Source organism: Carassius gibelio, chromosome A4, assembly GCF_023724105.1.
Source record: "Carassius gibelio isolate Cgi1373 ecotype wild population from Czech Republic chromosome A4, carGib1.2-hapl.c, whole genome shotgun sequence".
Lineage (NCBI taxonomy): Eukaryota > Metazoa > Chordata > Actinopteri > Cypriniformes > Cyprinidae > Carassius > Carassius gibelio.
Genome location: NC_068374.1, coordinates 27,447,665 through 27,470,367, shown reverse-complemented (window position 1 = coordinate 27,470,367; position 22,703 = coordinate 27,447,665). Strand labels below are relative to the sequence as shown.

The window sequence follows — 22,703 nt, the reverse complement described above, 5'->3', positions numbered from 1 at the left end:
AAATGGACGGAGAAGCACACACAAAAAACGCCAATGAGCAAATTTCCAATTCTGTGCCAGGCACTCAGATGAGGCTAGAGTCAATTATGCCTCGGCTTAGCCTATTCTGCAACCCGATTCAATTACTTAAATGCTACATTTGCAATGAAACCTATGAGAGAATTAAAAAGGCATAATTTGGACCACAACTGACTGTGGGTTATTGCTTTAAACCACTGAAAATTGAAAATAAATGAACACAGTCAAGTACTGGGTGTGTTATCAATGAGAGAGCAATGCTGGAGGAACGATGATGGCTTGTCTGCATTACTTTTGATATCTGTGAATGTGTGTTTATATGGGTTGAATCACATGCACAAGGAATTTTGATTGGACATGGCCTATTTTTTTTAACAGTGGGTGGAAACAGGAAAGAACAACAAAGAAGCCTTCAGTCACAGGCTGGATCAGGGCTATGCCAAAGTGAGTCTAAATAAAGCACACAGTGTAACCGATATGAGGTAGAATTAAGAATGTCAAAAGCACTGGAACCAGTCGATACTAAAAGAAGAATTATTGTACTCAATTTGGTACCAGACTCTTTGTGGTCAAGCCATCTGTGAGGAAAATATTGGTGTGTGGCTGTTACGAAAATTACAGTAATTTACAGAAAGAGCAGAACAGGCCTGACTTAACCCAGAGAGAATGTGGTTTGTAGATGAACAACATGATGAGCGTAAACGACAGACATGTTTCATTAGTGCGAAGGTCACAGATAAAGAGTCTCTGAAGAGCCTTAAACACACTTACACACTCACACTCACTCCCTCCCTCCATGCATCATCGGAAAAGCATTTATCTGTGTCTACAGACTCACACACCTGTCTCTCTTCTCTCAGAGCGATCATTGGGTTAATAAGATGAGCTCACAAATGGCAACTCCTCCGAATCTCAGACAAAGTTCTGAATCAAATACTGCCATAATGCATAGTGTTGCATAATATTCTTTTTTATTATTATCATTTATTTAATTTATGAATCCCTAGATCGCGAAATCTGTTAGTTCCAACCAGTTACCATTATAACATCTTGAAAACAGAAATGACTTTTTATGTGATTTTTAAAACAATTTATTAATGGAAATAAGACAAGACGCAAACAAAAATGCTTATATACACAATGTGATTTCCAAATATTTTGTTATGGAAAAAAATACAATACAATACAACGGAGAAAATAAAATACCAGTAATAACGATATAACAATAATGATAATCTCTATTAAACAGTTCACCTAAACACCCATAAATGAATATCCTGTCATCATGTTCTTTAATGTTGTTAACCAAACAGTTGATGGTGGCCACTGACTTTCATAATATGGGTGGGGGGGGGGAATACTATGGAAGTCAATGGCTACCATCAGCTGTCATTCTTCAAATGATCTTCTTTTGTGTTTCACTCATGAGGGTGAGCAAATGATGAGAGAATTTCCATTTGTGTGTGAACTATCCCTTTAATATTTATCTTATTTAAATGTCCTAGAACATCCACTCGTTCTATAAATTCAGCTAGTTTGCTATTCTGAATATGATCTGTGCCTTCCAACATCATCCCATCAGAATGCGTGTACGTTCATTCATTCTGATGTCTTTCACATATGCCGAGGTAACCCTGGCCTGTTTGATGATTTCAGAGGCTCGGTGTCAAGGGTTAAAGGAATTTGGGTGTGGGCAGAGAGGTGGGATTGAAACGTTAAGCTCTAGTTATTTCACTGCTGCCTCAATGTATGTTCTCATACAGTGTACATTGCCATACGTTTTGGCTCCTTTAGTGGCCCAATGAGAAGCAGATGTGTGTAGTCATGTTTCTGAATTCTAATCTCTTTCTATCGCTTACCTCCTCAATCACACACCCACATACTCGCACATACAGGTTCACAGCCAAAAGGCAAGTCATTCTTTTTTACTCCAGCCAATCTGCATGATCTGATCCAAACATGCAGACAAAACACAAACAAAAAAACTTTTATAAACAAACTGCACAATGTCCATAAATGGGGTTTCCAGAAGCTCAGCGTTGAGGTATTTAGGAGCCAGTGAGGCAGAAAAAAATCTCTGTGAGGAACAAAGGCTGTCCATAATCACAGCTTTTAGGCACAAGTTGTTCAAATCTTTCAGAATTTTTGCTTGAAAACTTGTGAGGCGTGACGTGCCATAACCAGAACATTCCTAAACATATTTTCCAGAAGAAAGCGGAGAGCAGTTTCAGTAATCTGTCCCGCAGCTAGAGTCGGTCCGCTCCTGGCGCACAACACAATGCTGTTCCAACACAGTGAAAAACCCAACAAAAAAAACTGGCAAAAACTTCAAAACCTGCAGTTACCACTCATTAAACACACACACCGCATCTGCACAGCGCTGATCGACAGATGAAAGAAACATCAGGGTCGAAAGTTACAAATGCAGATCCTTTGCTGGCATTGGCTCATCCAAGCATCAACCCATCCAGAACTAGAGGGGGGAGAAGGAGGGGGACTGGTGCTGAATGAGGGTGAGCATGATGTGATGCTGGGAAAGACCTTTAGCCAGGATGGGCTCTGAGACTCGGCTGGGAAAGTTTACGGCTGGAAGTAATGACGAACCCATACACACTTACAAAAGAGGCAAAACACACTGTCTGGAAGCAACCACTGAACCACAAGATGACCTTTATAATCAAGAACACACACGCACATAGTCCACAATCAAATGTAGGCCACCAAAAGCTCTTCATAAACACACATATATGCAAAAACACAGAACACAGATTTAAGGTTGACTCTGGAAACACTGATGGAAGCACCACCATCTGTGATCTCTCAAACACACACACAGCCACTATGATTTGACAGAGAGATGGGTGTGAGCGAGGACAAAATGGACAGGACAGCAGGAGGTAATGTGGCAAGTGACACCATCGATAATCAGCACAATACTGCCAAACAAGAAACTCCTCAGACCCTCACATTCAGGGCATTCCAGAGATTCTTCCAAACAGGACTTTGACCTATTCTGAGTGAACTTTGACTTTGATTTAATTCAGTTTCTTTCTGAGGTGGCTTTCATTTCACTTATATACACTATTGTTCAAATGTTTGGGGTTAAAAATACAAAACAATTTTATATGTTAACCTTTTAAATGCAAAATAATAAAAAATCAGAGTGGCAGATAAGATGACTCCAGTATCCAGTTGAATGTTCATCAAAAAAGGACTTTATCAGCTGCAAGTACTACTGCCAAAAATACTATTTTGAAATTATGGAGAGAACCATCCACTTCCATAACTTTCACTTGGATATCATACTCCAGAGACATTGTCTTGCTGGAAGGTACCACTGCCAGGCTCAACGCAGCAAAGGACAACACTATTCAGAGTTGGACTAATGTTGCTGAGATGTTGCTTGATAGGATGAAAATTGACTTCCCTACTATGCTTTTCTGACTATTATCACTTACATTTTTCTTCCTCTTTCTCTGTACAAGTGGACGACTTCATGGCATCTGTTTTTAAGAAGTTCTTTTGAACCGTAACTGTGATTTGTTTCTGAAAATGAAATTAAATCTGAATAAAAATGTTGATCACAAAAAGAAAAGACAAACAGGCAGACAGATATTTTATAGTTATTAAATGAAAGGTATTAGAAAATTATTTTTTTTATTAATTTCTTTATTTATTTATTTATCAGTCCCTCCAGAAAAACGCAAAAATGTTTTGTGATTGTTGCGGGCAAAAATCCTTGATTTTGCGGCACGTTTTTCTTAAATGCGATGGAATATGCGGGATATTTTTGCAATTTTATGTGATGAAATTGCATGAACTTGCAAAAACTGCGGTTTGATGAAAAAGAGAAAAAATTATTCCTCCAACACATTTTCTCTCTAGGCTACTACCTTAATGTAAAGAGTAATTTCTTATTCTTCCTATGATAAGCGATCATACTAAATCACAGAATATTTAAGTTGCAATCTCTTACTGCAACGTTAATTATTTTACATACTACTAATATAATTACAACTAAGTTTTTGGTACTGTTCTGTAACAAAAAAGTGCAATCTTACAACTGTAAAGTTGCATCAACTTCTGAATGAAACTACAACAGTGTTAGTAGCCTAGTGAGAAGGGGGTGTTGGGGGAATCACCTTTTTTTCTCTATTTTATCAAACCGCAGTTTTCACAAGTTCTCGCAATATAATTTGGCTCCACTGTCATGTAACAAATCAGGAAACTGCTTCACGCGTTCTTTTACGCTTATTTTTGTTGGCAAATAAGAATGATTTGCGCGTTTCAAGTTTCACCCTGGTTACACCACGGGGTTTGCAGATGATGTTCACGTCACGTAATAACGTCACTTCATAAAGTTCCCATGGCAATAGGGGAAAATGGCGCTTTACTTGTGTGAAGTAAACGCAACATTTTTCAACTTTCTGTTAATATATATGCGAGTTTTTCGCAACGAAAATACAGGGATTATGAAATCATGCTAGCCCCAAATATTTTGCTTTCTGAAATCGGTAATTTATGTGGCAAAAGAGCGGCGTATTTGAAAAAATGTGACCGCATATATATGCGGCATTTGGAGGATTATGAATTAAATCAAGCGATCGCATAATTGCGTTTTTCTGGAGGGACTGATTTATTAAGTAAAAGCAGGAAATGTGTAACTATAATTTGTGTTTATAAAGTAACACATTTCTTCAATGTAAATATCATTAAACAATATTAAATATAAGAAATAAGATTAAATACAAAACAATTAATAAATCAATTTATGCATACATTTTAAAACAACAGGGAAAATAAAAAATGGCTGTAGTAACTGCACAGTGTCAAAAACAGACGAGTGTGTGTCCATCAACTGAATGTGCATCACATTGAGCTGTTCCAGCACTGCTTGATTATAATAGAGCCAATCTAGTTTGGTTTTGAATTGAGATGCTGTTTCAAAAACTACATAGTGAGAACATTATCAATAATAGTTCCTGGGTCAAGTGGGTGCAGAGACAATTTTTACAGTGTAGAATCACATTTTCTTCTGAGGAAATTCTCAGAATGGGTCGACTGCATCAGAACCTGCACAGTGTTGGTGAAGAACATGTAAGCCTCATATAAGATTAAAACCAAAAAGACAATCTCAGTCTCCCTCACATCTAACAGTGTAGGAACGCAGAGGTCCATGAAACAAAAAACAGCCTCACATACAACACAGAGCTCCATGTTTCCTGTCTCCACTAGCTGCTCCATATCTCCGGCTTATGGCTCCCAGGCACTGAAACCCTACGCCACACACACACACACACACACACACACACACACATATATATAAACATACCATGATAAACGCAATCTTAACTGCAGCAAGACTTTATGAAGCTACCGCATGTTTCAGAGACTGTTTATACAGGTGGGTGTGTGTAAAAAAGTGATAACTGTGCGTGAGCACACACACCATCACACACATTCACAGACCCTGTTGACCTGTGAGGACACGACAGAGCATGTAACAGCCGATGGCTTGCTATCATTTTGCACTTTGGTCTTGTTTTCCAGTAAGTAAACATCCTGCACATTCTTAAAACAAGATATCTGGTAATAAACATTATCAAGGCCTTTTTCGAAAGAAATGAATACATGCATTCAGCAAAGATGCACTAAAATGATTTAAAGTGACATTTATGACGTAAAGAAAAATTATATTTCAAATAAATGCAGTTCTTTTGAATTTCTAATTCATCAAAATAAAATCTGAAAAAAATACTACGCGGCACAACTTTTTTCTACATTAATATTAATTAGAACAAATGTTTCATAACCATGAAATCAGCATATGAGAATAATTTCTGAAGGATCATGTAACTGAAATGATGATACAGAAAAATGTAGCTGTCATCACAGGAATGAATAAAATTTTAAAATATTTATTAAAAAATAGAAATAGAAATAAAAGAAAAAATAGAAAAAAAAATAGAAAAAATAGAAATTTTTAATTGCAATAATATTTCAAATACTTCAAATACACATAAATTCAGCCTTGTTGAGAATTAAAGGCTTATTATTTTTATTCTTACCAGTGCCATATTTTTGAGTGTTAGTGTAATCAGTTTTAAAATTAAACAAAAATAATATTACACAAATAATATAATATAAAATAGGTTAAACAATAAATATTTAGAAATTATTATTTTTTATATAGATTTAATTATTTTTTGCAATGTATAGCATAAACGTACTGTAAGAGCCTTTTACTGGAAGGAACGTTCTGATGCTTATTCTCTGAAATGAACAGACTATAAAACAACAATGTACTGACTGAGCAACCCCCTGACACAAACATCAATTATCTAAAGCACTGTTGATCCATGAAGTTTGGTTTGTGTATGTGAATATGTAAGGGCACAGCTCCCATGGCAAAATGGCAAAGTAAATCAGTAGCATATGGGAACTGGGGCATTAAACACTCATATCAAGACATGCCATCTGAGACTAAAGGAGTGGGGGAAGGAAAAAGAGAAGAGAGAGACAGACAGACTGGGCCTGGCTCCAATGATGCCCGCTTTCTCACACACCCACTGTAAAGCTCGAGGCTGGAAAGAGCTGGCAGCATCGCTCAGGAACCTGCTCCCATGGCAACAACAACCCAGAACCTAGCGAGACGACACGGTTTAACACCATGGACAACGAGCCAGAGACCTGGAATCGGTGTGGAGAGAGTAACTGACACAGTCGAACACTAACTACCAATTCCACTTTTCAATATCGCTTGTGTGAAGATGAAGATAAGGAATAGTGTGCGTGTGTGCATTTTTGAAGGGCATTCAGAACCCAATTCTGAAAATAAAAAACGCTTGATGGTACACATGAAAATGCTTCACAGGGGAGAAAGCAATTTAATTTCATTTGAGAGAGACAGACAAACTGAAAATTGAGAGAGCGCAGTTGGTAAGAGTGTGTGCGCTTGTGTGTAAAATGAATCATAGGGCCGCCAAAAAACATTTCACTTTCCATTTCTTGTGAAATGGCATCTGACAGTGCTTCACACGGGTTGAGGTGAGGCGTCTTTGCTTTTGTTTAAGTAGTGACACCCAACAATGGCTCATAGCACACACAAACCACCATCCTTGCTCTGCTGTCATGCAATGCAAAATATCTGTTAAACACATACTTGTACAAAAAATAAAATATAAAAAAATTTAAAAAAGATGGCGAAACTGTCAACTGGCACCTTTCCCTGGCATAAAAGGACTATATTAAAAAAGGGAAGAACATGTTGTAGAGAAAATTATTTTATTTCTCATTCATCCTCATTTTATTATAAATCTGCATGACTATCTTTCTTCTGTGGAACAGTAAACGAAACTATTTGGAATTGTATTGCTTCTGAAGACTTGATGTGCAGCAAATGAGTCATAACTGTCACCATAAACAATCTTTGTGATATTTATTGGTTCCATTTCGGAAGATAAAAGACAAAAAAAAAGAATTGTATGCAACAAGAGCTGTGTGAACATTCTTCAAAACATCTCCTTTTGTGTTCTACTGAAAAAAAAAAAAACCGCGGCATATGGGTTTGGAATGCCCTAAGGGTGAATAATGACTGAAATCTCATTTTTGGGGGGTGAACTGATCCGTTAAGACTGGTAGATGTGGGAATTTGAAGCAGATGTGTTTTCATTTCCTGTATTTTATTTTCCCGGGAGAATGTCCTTTCGAGATTCTGATTAGAATCCAATACACACGTTCGGGTCTTGCTTGACAGGTATGCAGAGCAAAAGGAAGCCCAGCAACTTGTAAAAAGTCTATTCCATCAGCAGGTACTCAATTTATCTTTGAAATGAGCTGGAAAAGAAATCATTTGTGGGACTGATTGAGTGTAATTTGAGAGTAGGTATGTTTAAACTACAAGCTTATACAATACACTGGCATTCGGAAACGGTGTTTAAGAACAGACATGTTTCTAGTGCTTGTCAATCAGTTATTTATTGGGGGGGGACTGAATAGCCAGCCAGTTATCATTAGCCTGTTAGCATTAATCTGAATTAATGTCTACTTCCACTGCTTAAAATTGTTTCGAACAGTGACATATTTCTGTCAAGAGTTTAGATTTATGTGACTGCAACTGTTGTTTCTAAATTTCCAGAAGCATCCAATTAGATTGCATCATATCACATGCTAACATGAACCTCCCTCTGGCAATTAGACTCTGAAAAGCTGTTAGCAGATCAGTTTTAGATCAAAACTCTGACTAGACTGTTTACTTGGCCATCTAAACTGATCTCGAACATCAAAAAAGGCCTATGGATGAAAAATCGTAACACATTCCAGCCCTTGAGAGCCCTGACCAAGTAATTTTGCTTGGAAAATCTGATCTATGTCAGAGTAGAATATGTAAACAATTAGGGTGGCCATGAGACCATTTCTGTCATTTTTTTGGCTGTTCAGTTTCAAATATGAAATGGGCTGCCAGTAAAAAGTAAAAAAAAAAGAAAAGTAACAAATCAATCTGGGGGGGGGGGATGTGACATTAAGTTATACAAACTCCGACCTTTTTATTTTCAAAGTAAATATTCAAAACCGCCACATGAACCAAAATAACATGGTTTATAATGGATTTCACATTGAACTCCTAACGTCTTACAAACTAACTCACAAGATCTCTGCATGATTTTCCAGAAATGTCTACTGCGTAAGGCCATATGCTCTAGAAACAAACAAACAGATGGCCAACAGACAGCAGAAGGGCTTGCTAACCTTTTCCCACAAACTATGTTCTCTTCCATCTGCCCAAAAAAAATAAGGTTTACAGGTGCCACAATTTTCTCGCCAGCTCTATTTTAGATCACGTTTGGTGAATGATCATGTTTGGTGTGTTAATGCCCTCTGAACTTTCCTGTGGTGCAGAAACAAGCCTTCATCATTATGATCATTTACACAAAACAGGCAGAAACTCTCTGTGTTTACTCCTAAGCGCTATAAATCTTTGATATTTGCAGAGAACACCCTTGTCCACCTTTTCTTATTTGGCAAACAGAACAAACCAAATGCAGAATAATCTTAAATATAGAAACTGGTAATCATTAAGCCTTTACCTGAGACACACCATGGCAGATTTCAACTAAATTAGAAAAAGAAAGATTCCACGTACAACAATTCATCCTTAGCACTTATTAGATAATCAGTACCTACACAATGTAAGCAATTTTATACCAAAACATTTTTACAATTATTTTTGCTGCATATTCAACCCAATAATATAATCACATCTATTCTATGGCATTCATGGTCCCACTTTATATTAGGTGGCCTTAACTACTATGTACTTACATAAAAAATAAGTATAATGTACTTATTGTGTTCATATTGGATTGTAAAACACTTTTGCTGCTATTGAGGTGGGATAGGGTTAAGGTTAGGGAGAGGGTTGGAGGTATGGGTAAGTTTAAGGGTGGGTTAAGGTGTAAAGTATGGGTCAACAGTGTAATTATAAATGTAATTACAGAAATTAAATACAAATGTAATTACATGTATTTTTTTTAAAAGAAGTACAATGTAAAAACATGTATGTACACAATAAGTACATTGTACTAAATTATTAATTAAAATGTAAGTACATAGTAGTTAAGGCCACTTAATATAAAGTGGGTCCGCATTCACAAAATACAGAGTAGTGGAGTATGTGATGAACCACAAGAAATTTAGCAGTGTCATGAAACCACAACTAAAAAAAAAAATACCCCTAAAGAATATGAATTTGAGTAATTTAGTTTGAATTACTAAAACTTGCCGACAGGTTTCGGCCCGACCCTGACAAGGACTATTGTGATTGACAGCTTTGTAAAAGCCCGAACCCGTTTACAGCCCGACATTATTCTGTTTATTATTCCATACACAAGCCTCCGTTACACTTACTCAGCATCACGAGCGCTCGTTTACCTCGCAAACCGGAGCGCAAGCCCGAGCCCGACCCGAGGCCGCGTAAGATGATAGAAATTAAGCCTGAACCCGACCGAACATGTCGGGTCCCATCGGGTCCTGTCGGGTTCGGGCAAAGATCTTCAGCTCTACTGTGTACTAGATACTTGAATAACTCTAGCTGGAGGAAAAGCCTAAGGCAACAGAAGAGAGGCTTCCAGGTCGGCCAGCCCTCCGATCTGCTCTGACCTGGATTCTCTAAGCATGGATGGCAGAAGTCTGATGCTCCTTGGAGACTTTTTTAAGGTTTACTGGTCCAGACTGGAGCATAATAACGCTTGGCCTAACCTCATTTTAGGTCAGACACTGAAAAGAGTCTGCAATTGGAAGCCACAGCCCTTAAAAGGATCTTTACCTGGTCATATTTCCTGTCCCAAAGGTGAAAGGCATGTAATACATTCGAATTGTGTGAGGCAGAGTGAGATGTGGAACCTGACAGGAAACAATCCAACGGCCTGGGGCCTTAAATGAGTTCAGCAGACACTCGCCGAAATAAAATGTGTCTCCTCATGTGCTCTCCGTGTGCAGTATGCTTTATCACAGAAAGGAAATGATCCTTGTCTTCATTTCCTAACTGTAGTGTAGCACTCGCCTCATAACTAGAAGTTGGTGTGGCATAAATCGGGAAGTTGATCTAAAATCATTCCGAATGTTGTCCTAAAACTAAATAATAAATAAATGAAAAAAATGTAAAAGCCCACTTTGGGATAATGCAGATATGTAAGGGAAGGCAATGTAACTCTTGATTACAGGCATAATTAATTGATTGAAACTTTAGAAAATCGCAAGGAATAATTTGAGTCTTAGATGGTTTCTTTTTAATTAGACCACACTTTTCTTGCTGTGTTAGTTCAAACTAATGAACCACCTCGCTGTTTACTGCATACATAGGACTACAACCCTGTACGACAGCACCCTAAATGAAATGTTCCTCATGCTTGACTGATTTCAAACACTTGGCAGTCAACAACTACACACAACACATACAAACAATGCCTTTCATGAAGTGTACAAGAGATTCAATTCACAATTGATTCCATTCCTGTTTACTGTTAGCATTTTGCTATAGCAATGAGTGTTGCATGGCATACTGAGGTTGTCTAATCTGCCAATGATGCATAAAATGCTGCCCCTAAATTAAAAAAAAAACGTACAAGGCATCAACTTTTCCCGTAAGTTTCATAAAATGCTGTATAACTATGCAGCTAACTAGGTTTTGGAACAGAGCTCAAGAGTATTTGATCCTCAAACATATTCACTATGTTTTCACAACTGAAAAGAGAATTCCACACAAAAGGACATTAAAATAGTAAAGCACATTATGGTGAACATTAAGTTTGCTAATGACCTTTTTAAGCAACTTTTTTCATAATTATACAAGAAGCTAATGTCAATGTGCATGTGTGGGGGTGAATGAAGAGGTGTAAACAGTACTTAACATACACAAACACATGCATCACAACTACACCCACACTTACAAACACTCTTAACTGCGATAACCAACAAGTCTTGACGCCATTACGCTCTGCTGGGCATGAGACAGGCTCTTATGCCAAGCAGAGTCACCGACACACGGCAATGTTCGCACATGCCTTGTCACAGAGAAAGAGAGAGAAAAGAGAAAGGAAAATTCATCATTATGTGGGTCCCATCTCCAAGAACAATAGTTCAGATCTAAAATAATAATTCAAAGAGGTCTTGGGGGTTTAAATTAGAGATCTTAATGTATTTGATAGCACCTCAAAAAAAAAAAAAAAGAAATATATATATATACACACATATATACATATATATATATATATATATATATATATATATATATATATATATATATATATATATATATACACATATACACATACATATACACACACATATATATATATATATATATATATATATATATATATATATATATATATATATATATATATACATATATATATATATATATATATATATATATATATATATATATATATATATATATATATATATATATATATATATATATATATACACACATATATATATACACATATATATATATATATATACAAACACTGAAACATTTACCAAATAATTAATGCATTAAACAAAATACAACATTGGGAAAACCAATGAAATGAGATGCATTTGCATATTTTAAAGGGTGTTGGAGATTGCCTCAGTATGGTGTCAGTCAGTCAGCCCTGTCACGCAACACCGGCCACGGTGGTCAGACCCTAACCCAATTAATTTTGACTTCACTTTCATGTTCCAAACATGAAAGAACTCAGAAAGAGTGAAAGAGAAAGAGAGCGACAGAGCTCCATAACAGATATAGCTACTGGAGATGTTGAGGAGTAGGGCAATGACACAGACTCACTTCTAAGAGTAGCAACAGTAGCAACCAGAATCCACCCTTCTCCTACCCACAATTATCTCTTGCAGACTTGCACTCAGAGTTAGTTTGCGTGAGGCCTTTTTCAGATGTCTTAAAATCAATAGGTCAAAGTTTTGGTGAGCTGGATGTTCATAGGAAAAAAGCTTGTCATGCCTGAGAGGACAGGAAGTGCAGAAATGATCCGCAGCATAATGCCTCATGACCCAGTGGGGAGTGAGAGAGAACTGCCAGATAAGGAGCAATGACCACATGGCTCCTACAAAACCCTAAAAATGAAAAAAAAATAACCGAGACAAGACACACATGCTGTACAGAGACTGGACTTTTTAGAGAGAGAGAAAATTAGAAAAGGCTAAAGAACTACAGGGTAGGTGGAAAAACCTTAATAAAAACACTAAAGACAGAGAGAGCGCAAAATGTGAGATTACAGACAGGGTATTATGCCAGCTTTAAACCTTTCATGTTCAGAATGAAGACCTTTGGCTTGATTTTGTTTGGTTTGGCCTGGTTTTGTTTGCTTTTCGACTGCTTCCTTCAGATTTGCTCAGTTCATTTAGTTTTGTATGGTTTCACTTGGATCTGTTTGATTTAATCTAGATTCATTTTGTTTAGTTTTGTTTACTTTCATTTGATTTGGTTTCGCCTGGTAACGTTTGGTTTCAGTTTGTTTGTTTTTGTTTGCTTTTGTCTGGTTTTACTTAGTTTAGTTTAATCTTCATTTGGTGCATTTAGTTTTGTTTGTTTTTATTTGCTTTTGCCTGGCTTTGCTTATTTCATTCAGATTCATTTGATTTAATTTTGTCTGTTTTCATTCGATTTTTTTTGGTTTGGCCTGTTTTAATTTGTTTTGTTGATTTTGTTTTGTCTGTTTTCATTTGGTTTTATTCCTGTTTGTTTGGCTTTGGCTTTTACGGTGTCTTCCCAACATCATTCTGCAGCTTTCCACATAAATAGCATATAAAAATGCAAAAATTAATGTCCATAAATTATTTCTGGGCCTGCTCATCAGTCAAAGATCACTGAAATATGCTTAGTATCCGAGAGAGAGAGAGAGAGAGAGAGAGAAAAGAGGGCAGGGGTCATACTAAACAGAGCAAAGATTCAGAAAGTCTAAAGAGTATGTTCTGAGGTCACATCTGATCTCAATGCATTGCAATCCCTTAAAGCGCCAGTGACCTACACACATCACAACTACTCTATGGTTTGTTTTAATAAAAGGGCCCGAAATTTTAAGGTCAGGCCACAAATAAGAGGAACCGACTGACTGGGAGGAAAGAGAGAGAGATGGAGGGAAGGAAGACGAGGCTTGGGGGTTGAGGTTACACATCTGGTTGTGTTCAGGATGTTTGAGATTCCTCAGTGGTCTTTTGGGGATCTTGGTGCCAAGGGAAGGAGGGGCAAGGAGACGGGTCTATTCAGCCTGAAAACTCCCAGCCTGATTTCTCAAACACATTGACATCAACCATTAGGGATTGGATGAGTATTTGACTAGTCATTCAACAACTCACTACATTTGTTTTCTTTTTCTGTGTTGTGGAAGTGTTTGTTTAGCATTCATTTCAGCACACTGCCTTGCCCCAGTGCTTTACAGCCAAAGCAACTATTCTACTTTTTTTTTTTTTTACATCTAATACAGAAGGTGGAAATGTTTTTGTGACAAAGCTAAGCTTCGGCTAAATCCGGAACATTCCTATAAACTTCAAGAACTTTAAAACTGGCTGAGATTTGACAGGCCATGTCTGACTTGTCAATAACAGGAAGACAAAGACCATGGAGTGCAAAGGTCAGATTTTGCAATGTTTTCTAAAAAAAAAAAAGAAAAAGACAGTTTTCCCTGGTGTGTAGTGTGATCTGAGATATTACAAATTTTGAGATATTACATTTGTTTTCAGACATCAAATCGAGCACTTTCTTGGCTAGAAATATGTTGAAGGCAGCAACAGGGAGTGAACTCATTCAAGCTTCTGCCCCTCACACACATGCACATTCCTTCTTTAAAGAGCAAAAATTTAATCATCAAGAATAACAACCGGTCTTTAGTTCTGAAACCAAAGCGTCCGGTTCCAACATGCATCATTTAGTTTGCATTTCAATATAAAGTTGTTCAAACAAGTCAATCTATTCATTTTACCATTCATTCATTGCCTTCATTGCAAAACATAACTACTTAAAAAGTCATACCTCAAAACCAATGTCTTGACAGCCCAATGCCTTTGTTAGATCTAAAAGATGCAAAGAAAAGCAAAAACAGCCTACAGCTCTATCTATGCACAATTTATTGTGAGGCAGAATTGAAATAGGGAGATATTCATCTTTATTACAATGTGGCAGATCAGACGATGATTTGAGACATGGGGTAATGTAATGAACCTGTCTACGGTGCTGTCGCTAGAAAAGAGGGCTGAGGGTAGTCATTACCCCGAGCTGTCAAACGCTGCCTCCCTCACTCATAATAGAGCTTTTCTCATTACCTAAATGAATACAAATGTCTTCCTGTGAATGCCTCTGACATTCCACCTGACAGCCAGGTGTTCATGGGCGGAGAGAAATTTGTTTCTGAAAGTGAGCGTTAGCTATTGTAAATGTGTGGGAATGTGTGAGCGCTCGTATGCATGGGACAGGCTGTAGGTGGTGTGAGATTGTATGTAGGTGTGCGTTAGATTAAACCGTCCCAAATGACGTGTTCTCAAAAGACAGCTGCATGCGGATGTGGAGGTGTAACCATTGTGCATCTGGTTTTAATATTGTCTCTATTACTTCCGCTAGTATCTATGTGTCGGTTCACATCTCAATGGATTACCGCAGCTGTAGGACTAACTAGCAGCCTAGTAAAAAGAGCTCCTCCTGAACCCTGCAGACCTGAATGCCCTTTGACTGAATTGTCGCCATTAATCTAAAAGTCTTGCATTATGCCTGCAGAAAAATAAAATAAAATAAAATAATAAATCTTTGATAAATTGTAACAAAATATAGAAAAATAAGAGAAAAGCAAAGTAATTGGAACAAAACAAAAAAGCCCACTGAAATAAAGTAAAGTAAAATAATGTGGTAAAATGATCTGGGGGTAAAATGATAAACGCTTAATTAGATAAGTGAAATAAGTCTGTTATCAAATAACAACTTTGTCAATTTGTCTGTCATCTGTGATTTATTTTTGGAGCTCAAGAGAGGAAAGTATTTAAAAAATATTACACAAACCACCTTTAAATGTGGATGTCAACTTATTTACTTTATTAATATAATTAGTCCTGCAAACATATTGCTAGAAAAATCTATTTGTAGGACAGCTGAGATCAGCATCCCCCACTGGGCTAAGGACACTTTCAGGATGGGATCTGCAAGGGGTAAGCATTTTTATTAGTATGAAAAAGGCAAAAGGGCAGAGCTTAAGTCAATAATCAGATCACTTTCATAATTTAAAATCTCCATTCAGCTGACTGACCTCAAGGCTCCATTCAAACAGCACAATGTGTAAAGGTCATCTACTAGAGTCTGATCTCACTTCCCCTTATGGCTCAATATCTTCCTGCAACTAACATCATGTCTCTTATTTTCTGACCACATTATCAAACTAAACACCTACATAAATTACTGTGCATTCAAATGCAGCCTCAACTCAAGAACACATGACAGTAAACACCATGAAAAGGCATAGATTGAGATGCCTTAGGCTTCCTCAGAGGACTTTTAAACACAACACAAACTGAACTAAACAGAACACAGGGCTTTACAGCTATTCTTGGGTCAGATTAGCCAGTGAAACTTAATATTTGTCATTTAATACTAGGAATAGTAATTATAAGGATCTATTAATGATTTCAATGATTTTTTAAAAATACTTTTGAAGAGGAATTATTTTAAAATGCAAGACTGAAAGAAACTTACATTTTGATGACTGAGTCAGATTAATTCAGTAACCATTCCACCATATTAAAAATAACCACTCATAAGAATTATTATTATTATTTATTTATTTTTTTTTAAATCAGACTACACTGGTTTTGCGGTATGCATGTTGTTGCATTCACTAGAAAGATGAGCTGTCTATTTGTCATCTTTCTAATATTTTTGCATTCAATTCAGATTGGAAATATACAACAATTGAATTTTTAAAAAATCTTATGGGAATAAGAATTTATTAACGATTCTAATAATTTGTTGTTATTATTATTACTTTACAGGAAGAAATATATATAAAAACTTTTTTTGAGTTTATCAAATTTTTTTTATGACCTTCTTTTAAAAGTGACCCATATCCGATATCTGAATTTATACTACGGGGCATAACTTGACGTGCCTCAATGCATTAGACAGTGATATTAAAAGACTAAACTCTGCACATGCATTTTTAATAAAGCATACTTTGTATAGTTAAGCAGATGAGTCCAGAATATGAATGCAAAGACTTTAATTTATTGACAGAATTTTTTGAATGCAATAGGCTAGTTTCATCCTAACATCGAAATCATTCATTAGTACCAATTCTTCACAACAGTGATTATATACACAATCTGCTACACACATCTGCGGGTCTTAATGGTCTAGCAGTAGAACTTGCTAAGTTGCTAAGTGCTAAGTTAGCAGATCTGGGTTCTAATTTGTCCTTGTATAGTTTTTTCCCTCATTATCAGTTTATTATCAGAGATTATATATCAAGAGCATGGACATGTTTGTCTACATTTTATTTTGTGATTTCAGCCGAATTAATAGAGTCTCTCCACAAGAGTTAGCAATAGATTGATGCGCTCGTCTGTGCACAAGCCATCACTGATAATGACAACAAACAGCACTCAGCACGATCTCAAAAGCAACAGCGTCTGATCACTTCTCATTTAACACAAACAAAACAAATTAATACTCTGCTATAGTCAACTACATATATTTCATTTGTAAAAAAAGATATATCTGTACTGTGAGATGTTTCGAAAACATTCGACAACCAACTCACATTAACAGACAAATAACTGATCTGTCCGTCTTCACGACAGGCACAAATGCTAATATACTATTCATATCAGATTTGTTTCCAAATATTAATGTGGCTTGAAACCGATCAGAGAATATCAGAATCAATGTGCTTTTTCCTGCTTACACGTTCATGGGCCATATCCCATCTGTGCCACATGGGAGGAAAAAAACTGGAATTGGGTCAATTAAACTATGCGGTGTAAATGAGGCCAAAGTAACTTACATTTTGATGACAACATTTTTTGAGTCAAATTACTTGGTAACCACTCTGAAATTCGGAATGATTCATGAGTGATTCACTAAAAATAACTGCTTGGAGTAATTTGTCTTTTACAATTTAGACTACACTGGTTGCACTGTATGCATGCTGTTGCATGTAAGTAAGTATTGCTTCGAGATGTGTAATTTACAGTGGAAAATGCTATTGAGCCAGGAAGCAAAGCAACGTAAAGTAACTCCTACCAGGGGGTCAGATTTGTAACTATTATGTTTCAGCTCCTAATGAACTGAACAAGCTGATTAGAGTCATCATGCACCAAGTGATCCATGCAACAATTCCAACAGCAGTTTTAAACAGTGACATTTATGGACGCTACAACCAACGGTCTATAATGCAGCTTATGGAGAGAGACAACACCCGCCAATAAATACAATACTCTATATTGACTGGTAACCACAATGAAAAACCCCTCACCAGCATCAGTTGAAATGATATTTGGGATGAACAATATTTTATGGTAACAAAACCAATCAAGAAATCTGAAGCCGGATTCCTATTAGATTAAGATCTATTCTCTCATTGTTTTGTGCACAGAGCAATGTGAATGGCACTTATGTATTTCCTGTCAGTTGAGTCATTTACACATGCTCTAATGCACCTTTACAAACAGACATCTGAATTCTATTTGGCAGTGTAACTGATGCATAAATAGTTCTGCTGTTTTCAGTTACAACGTTTGTAATGACATAAAAAAACAACAGAAAATAGTCTGTAAGTGTTTGTTATAGAGACTAGAAAAAATGACAAAAGAAAATCTTTTTAAACTTGTATCAAGGTTTGTAGGAACGATCCACACCCAGCCCTTTAAACTATTTGAGTGAACAACTGTTGTTGAAGGTGTATTTATCTGTGCACCGTCCATGTGTTGATCAGACCAGGCAGCATGAGCGGTACGTGATTGAAGCAAAGATATTTTTTGTCGCTCTCACTCCAAGAAAACTTCAATACCACTCCAATATGAGCATTACACGTTAACAGCTAATACTGCGATTGCATTTGAACAGGAATTCACAGAGGCCTTGCCTGAAAGCTGCTTTAGTCCATACAATGCAAGTCAGTGGGGTCCAGTGATGATTTGAACTCCACTGATTTTTATATTGTAGACAAAAATAGAAACATTCAGCTAAATATGTTCTTTTGTGTAAAGCAAGTAAAAAAGGTGAATAATAAAAAAAAAAACATTTCTGGGTGAAGTATTCCCTTCAAGTATGAGTAAATTTACAGTAGAAAATGCTACTGAGCGAGCCAGGGAACACAAAACAATCCCAAAAATCCTAAGTGTTATTACAATAGTAAATGCTATTGAGCAACTAAGAAAACCCAGAGTGAAGTGATTCCTAAATAATCTTTATCAGATGGCTAAAGGTGACAGCTGTGAGAGACTTGAGTTTCTGACAATCTATCGGTTGACGACATCAAAGTTCTATAAAAGTCCCCATATCAGGACACCTGCGACGCAATTACCTCTTCACTTCAGTCATCTACCTTCCATCATTCTCCCATGATTAATCGGGGTGAAAGATAAGGAGCAGGGGAGGGGGTGTGTGTGAACGAAAGGAGAAAAAGAAGAGATCTGATGAAATCTAATGAAAAGCATTGTAATCACACTGAAGAGCCCATCTGTGCACAGGAGGCTAATCAAACTTCCAAGCCTTGGATTAGACTGTAACAAAACACCTCACACAGAAATCTCTCACTCACTCACACACTTTAAAACAACAGAATGGCAGGATTTAGGTGTGGAAATCAAAGCTTCCGCCATTAACAGCTCATTTGCTCGGCAAAGACAAAAATGTTAAGGTTTTGGAAAGCACATTTCTTAAATCTTACACTCTGTTACAATTTATTAAATCTCTGGTAAAAAGACGGCAAGAAGCACTTCAACTTACCTGCTGCTTCTAAAATGCAAAAATCACACCAAAGCTCTCAAACAGAAATATTTAAGAGGCCATGCTAGATTAGCAAGCACATTAACTATCTGACCTACATGTTGATCCTGAATTGAAAATTGAAGCTAAACTGGAATGCAATGAACTTTCAGGTACTGAACACACAGTAACATCGAAAACCAGATACATTGCAGTGCATTTTTGTGCACAATGAATTGTTCTCAAAACTTATATGCCTGTTGGACTGTTACAAAAACCCTTTTTTTCAACAGCACTGAAATCAAGAGAGAAGACTTATTTACCCACATGTTTTTCCAAACTGGTCTGATTTTGTTTATACCACGGGAGGAGGAGAAATTCCATGGAATTACGATGAAAAGTGACTGAAGCATAAAATAGTGCAAAAGCCCCATACAAGTTGTCTAATGTAAAGAAATTATACAACATTTTTTGAAGAACAGCAGCAAAATGTAAATATTAAGTATTATAAATACTGTGAAATATTTTAGCCTTTGAAATAACAATTGTCTATTGAAATATATTTTAAAATATTATTCATTCCTGAGATAGAAAGCTGAATTTTCAGCAGCCAATACTCCAGGCTTCAGTGCCATGTGATTCTACAGAAATCAATCTAATATGCCGATTTGGAGCACAATAAACATTTCCTATTATGAAGACAGTTGTGAATTATAGTTTTGGAAACCATGTCATACTAGTTTGGAACAACATGAAGGTGAATAAATTATGGCAGTTTTATTTGTTAGGTGAATCTTTGGAGTCAAGATGAAACTGCATTTATAATCCATTGTACTACCATAATGTGATAGTTTTTTTTTGGTGGGGGGGGGGGGGGGTTGCACAGTGGAATCGTATGTTCAACAAAGAAAGATTGTTTTGGATTGATTGACTAAATTATGAAGACAATTTTTTTGTTCTTTGGAATAATGTGCATCAATGAATCATGCCTAATAACACATGTATTAACACTGTAGTGAGAGGAATGATGGCATTATTACACTTGAGAATTAACATAAAAAATTTGATTCAAAAGACCTGGATATTAATGAAAAAAACAGCAACCCAGAGCTTGCATCAGGAAGAGATGATATGGCAACACTCGCAGCTTTTCTTCTTCCAAAAAAGTCCCACGCTTAACTAGACACACGTGTGTAAACGCTGGTGAAAACAAGCTGTCAGCTTCAAATTTGGAGCAGTCGATGCCGACTGAGCTAAGTCGCAGATCATGTTCCCCTCAGGCCAAAACAACAAACCTGACAGCCTGCTGTAGCAAGATGCTGGCCTTTAATACTGATCTCAGACCAGCTTTGACCTTTCTGCTATTGTAGTAAGAACTTAGAAGTCCTTGGGAGGGCAACATCAACTTGAACAAAGGAGTCTGAAACACTGATTTCACCCCAAAATAATCATTAGACTTCAGAGTAGATGCCATATTTAATTTGTGGGAAAAACAAGACTGTAAAGTCGAGTTGTCACTAGGGGTGGGAGGAAAATTATTCTGAATCCATTCAGAAAACTGCTTTCATGATGCAAAATTTAATGTAAACCACCGTCAGTTATGTCTTAAGGACAGGTAGTAAAATATGATATGTTAAAATGAATGTGTGCACTATATATTACATAACATATGGAACTGAATTATTATAGGCCTATACTATTATAGGCCTATATAAAATATTAGCGGATATTCAGTTCCATATATTGAGAAAAAAATGAAGGAAGTGGACGTGCGCATACACACAATCACACTTACGCATGACAGAGCTTGTGGATTTAAGCTTTTCAGTTTGAATGCAAATCATATCAACTGACAAGCAAATGTGTTCCTGAAAATTATATCCCAGGTTTGGAAAAAGCAGGACTCAAGACTAATTTGATTGTACCAAGGTTAAAGTAGGACTCAGATTCCATAGCGGGAAATTTCTGGAATTACATCCTCTTTCAGATTTCATGTCTGTACAGTTTCTGTAAGAACTGAGATAAACAAATGCAAGAATAGCGAGAAAGAGAACAAAAAGCATCACAAACTATGAGACTCAAGCACAGACTTTAATAGTATTCTTCTCTAATTAAACATTGATTGTATCCTGTAATGGAGGAGGTTGTTGTTAGTGCCATTAGTGAGATGATGGAGCCAAAACACTCAGAAACAACAGAGCATCTTAAACACCAATTTTCTTATCCTTCAATATATGAGTGCATGTATGTGTTTGGGTCAAGTTTTAACTCACAATGGCTACATGGACATGCACAATTTTTGGTTCAATCGTACTGAATTCATTCTGATTGATGACTCTTAATATCGTGCTTACATGAACACTAAATAAAGTGATCGGGTTGATGTGTGCATTTATAAGCTTCAGCTTTTATGTGCACACACTGCACAAATATAGATTTTCTCACTGTTTACACATAACCACTCTCCTACACGGTCTCTTTATTTGATGTTAACAGCCGAATTAATATTTATCCATTTTATCCATATAAACTGCTGTGCCATGCTGCTCATATTTATCACACATTAAAAATGCCCTCCCTGCGCACAAAACGGGTTGCCTGTGGATGAGAATACAAAACAAGTACTGGTGGGATTTTATAATGACAGGACACGTTTTAATACTACACTATACACCCCAAAAGGGTCGTAAAATTTGCAATTATCAACATCACTAATGCTTCCCATGAGGAAAACAGGTTCATAAACATACTAAATAAAATCTTCATGAAAACACAAGAGCTTTCGTGATGGTTAGTGGCTAAAAAACACCATTATCTCATAAGAAAATCAAGAGAAATCAATGAAATGTCCCCGCCATGACAGAAAACAAATCTGTGTGTTATACAGATCTCAGAATGCAAGCCTTGAGCAAAACTTGCCCAATTAACCACCCAGAGAGCCCGGTCTCATTTGTGAAGTACAGATAGAATGTGAGAGTGAGAGATTCGATCCACCTCCTGAGGACTGAGGGCAAAAGGTTGTGACAAAGAGGCCTGGGAGAGATTCCGACACACACATCCTGTTCACTTTCAAGTATTCAAATACACACACACACATACAAGCACTAGAACTCTCCACACATGAATCACAGTTTAAGATGTAATAATTTCCTGGGAGGGATTCTTTTTTTAGATAGACACCACAGAGAATGAAAATTACTGGAGATGGAGTGAT

General features: G+C 36.7%; 1 protein-coding gene across 1 annotated transcript in view; it reads right to left on the bottom strand.

The window, feature by feature from the left end:
- LOC127975505 (plexin-B2) overlaps positions 1-22,703 on the bottom strand; it is a 96,461-nt gene that overhangs the window by 47,089 nt on the left and 26,669 nt on the right. The window lies entirely within an intron of this gene.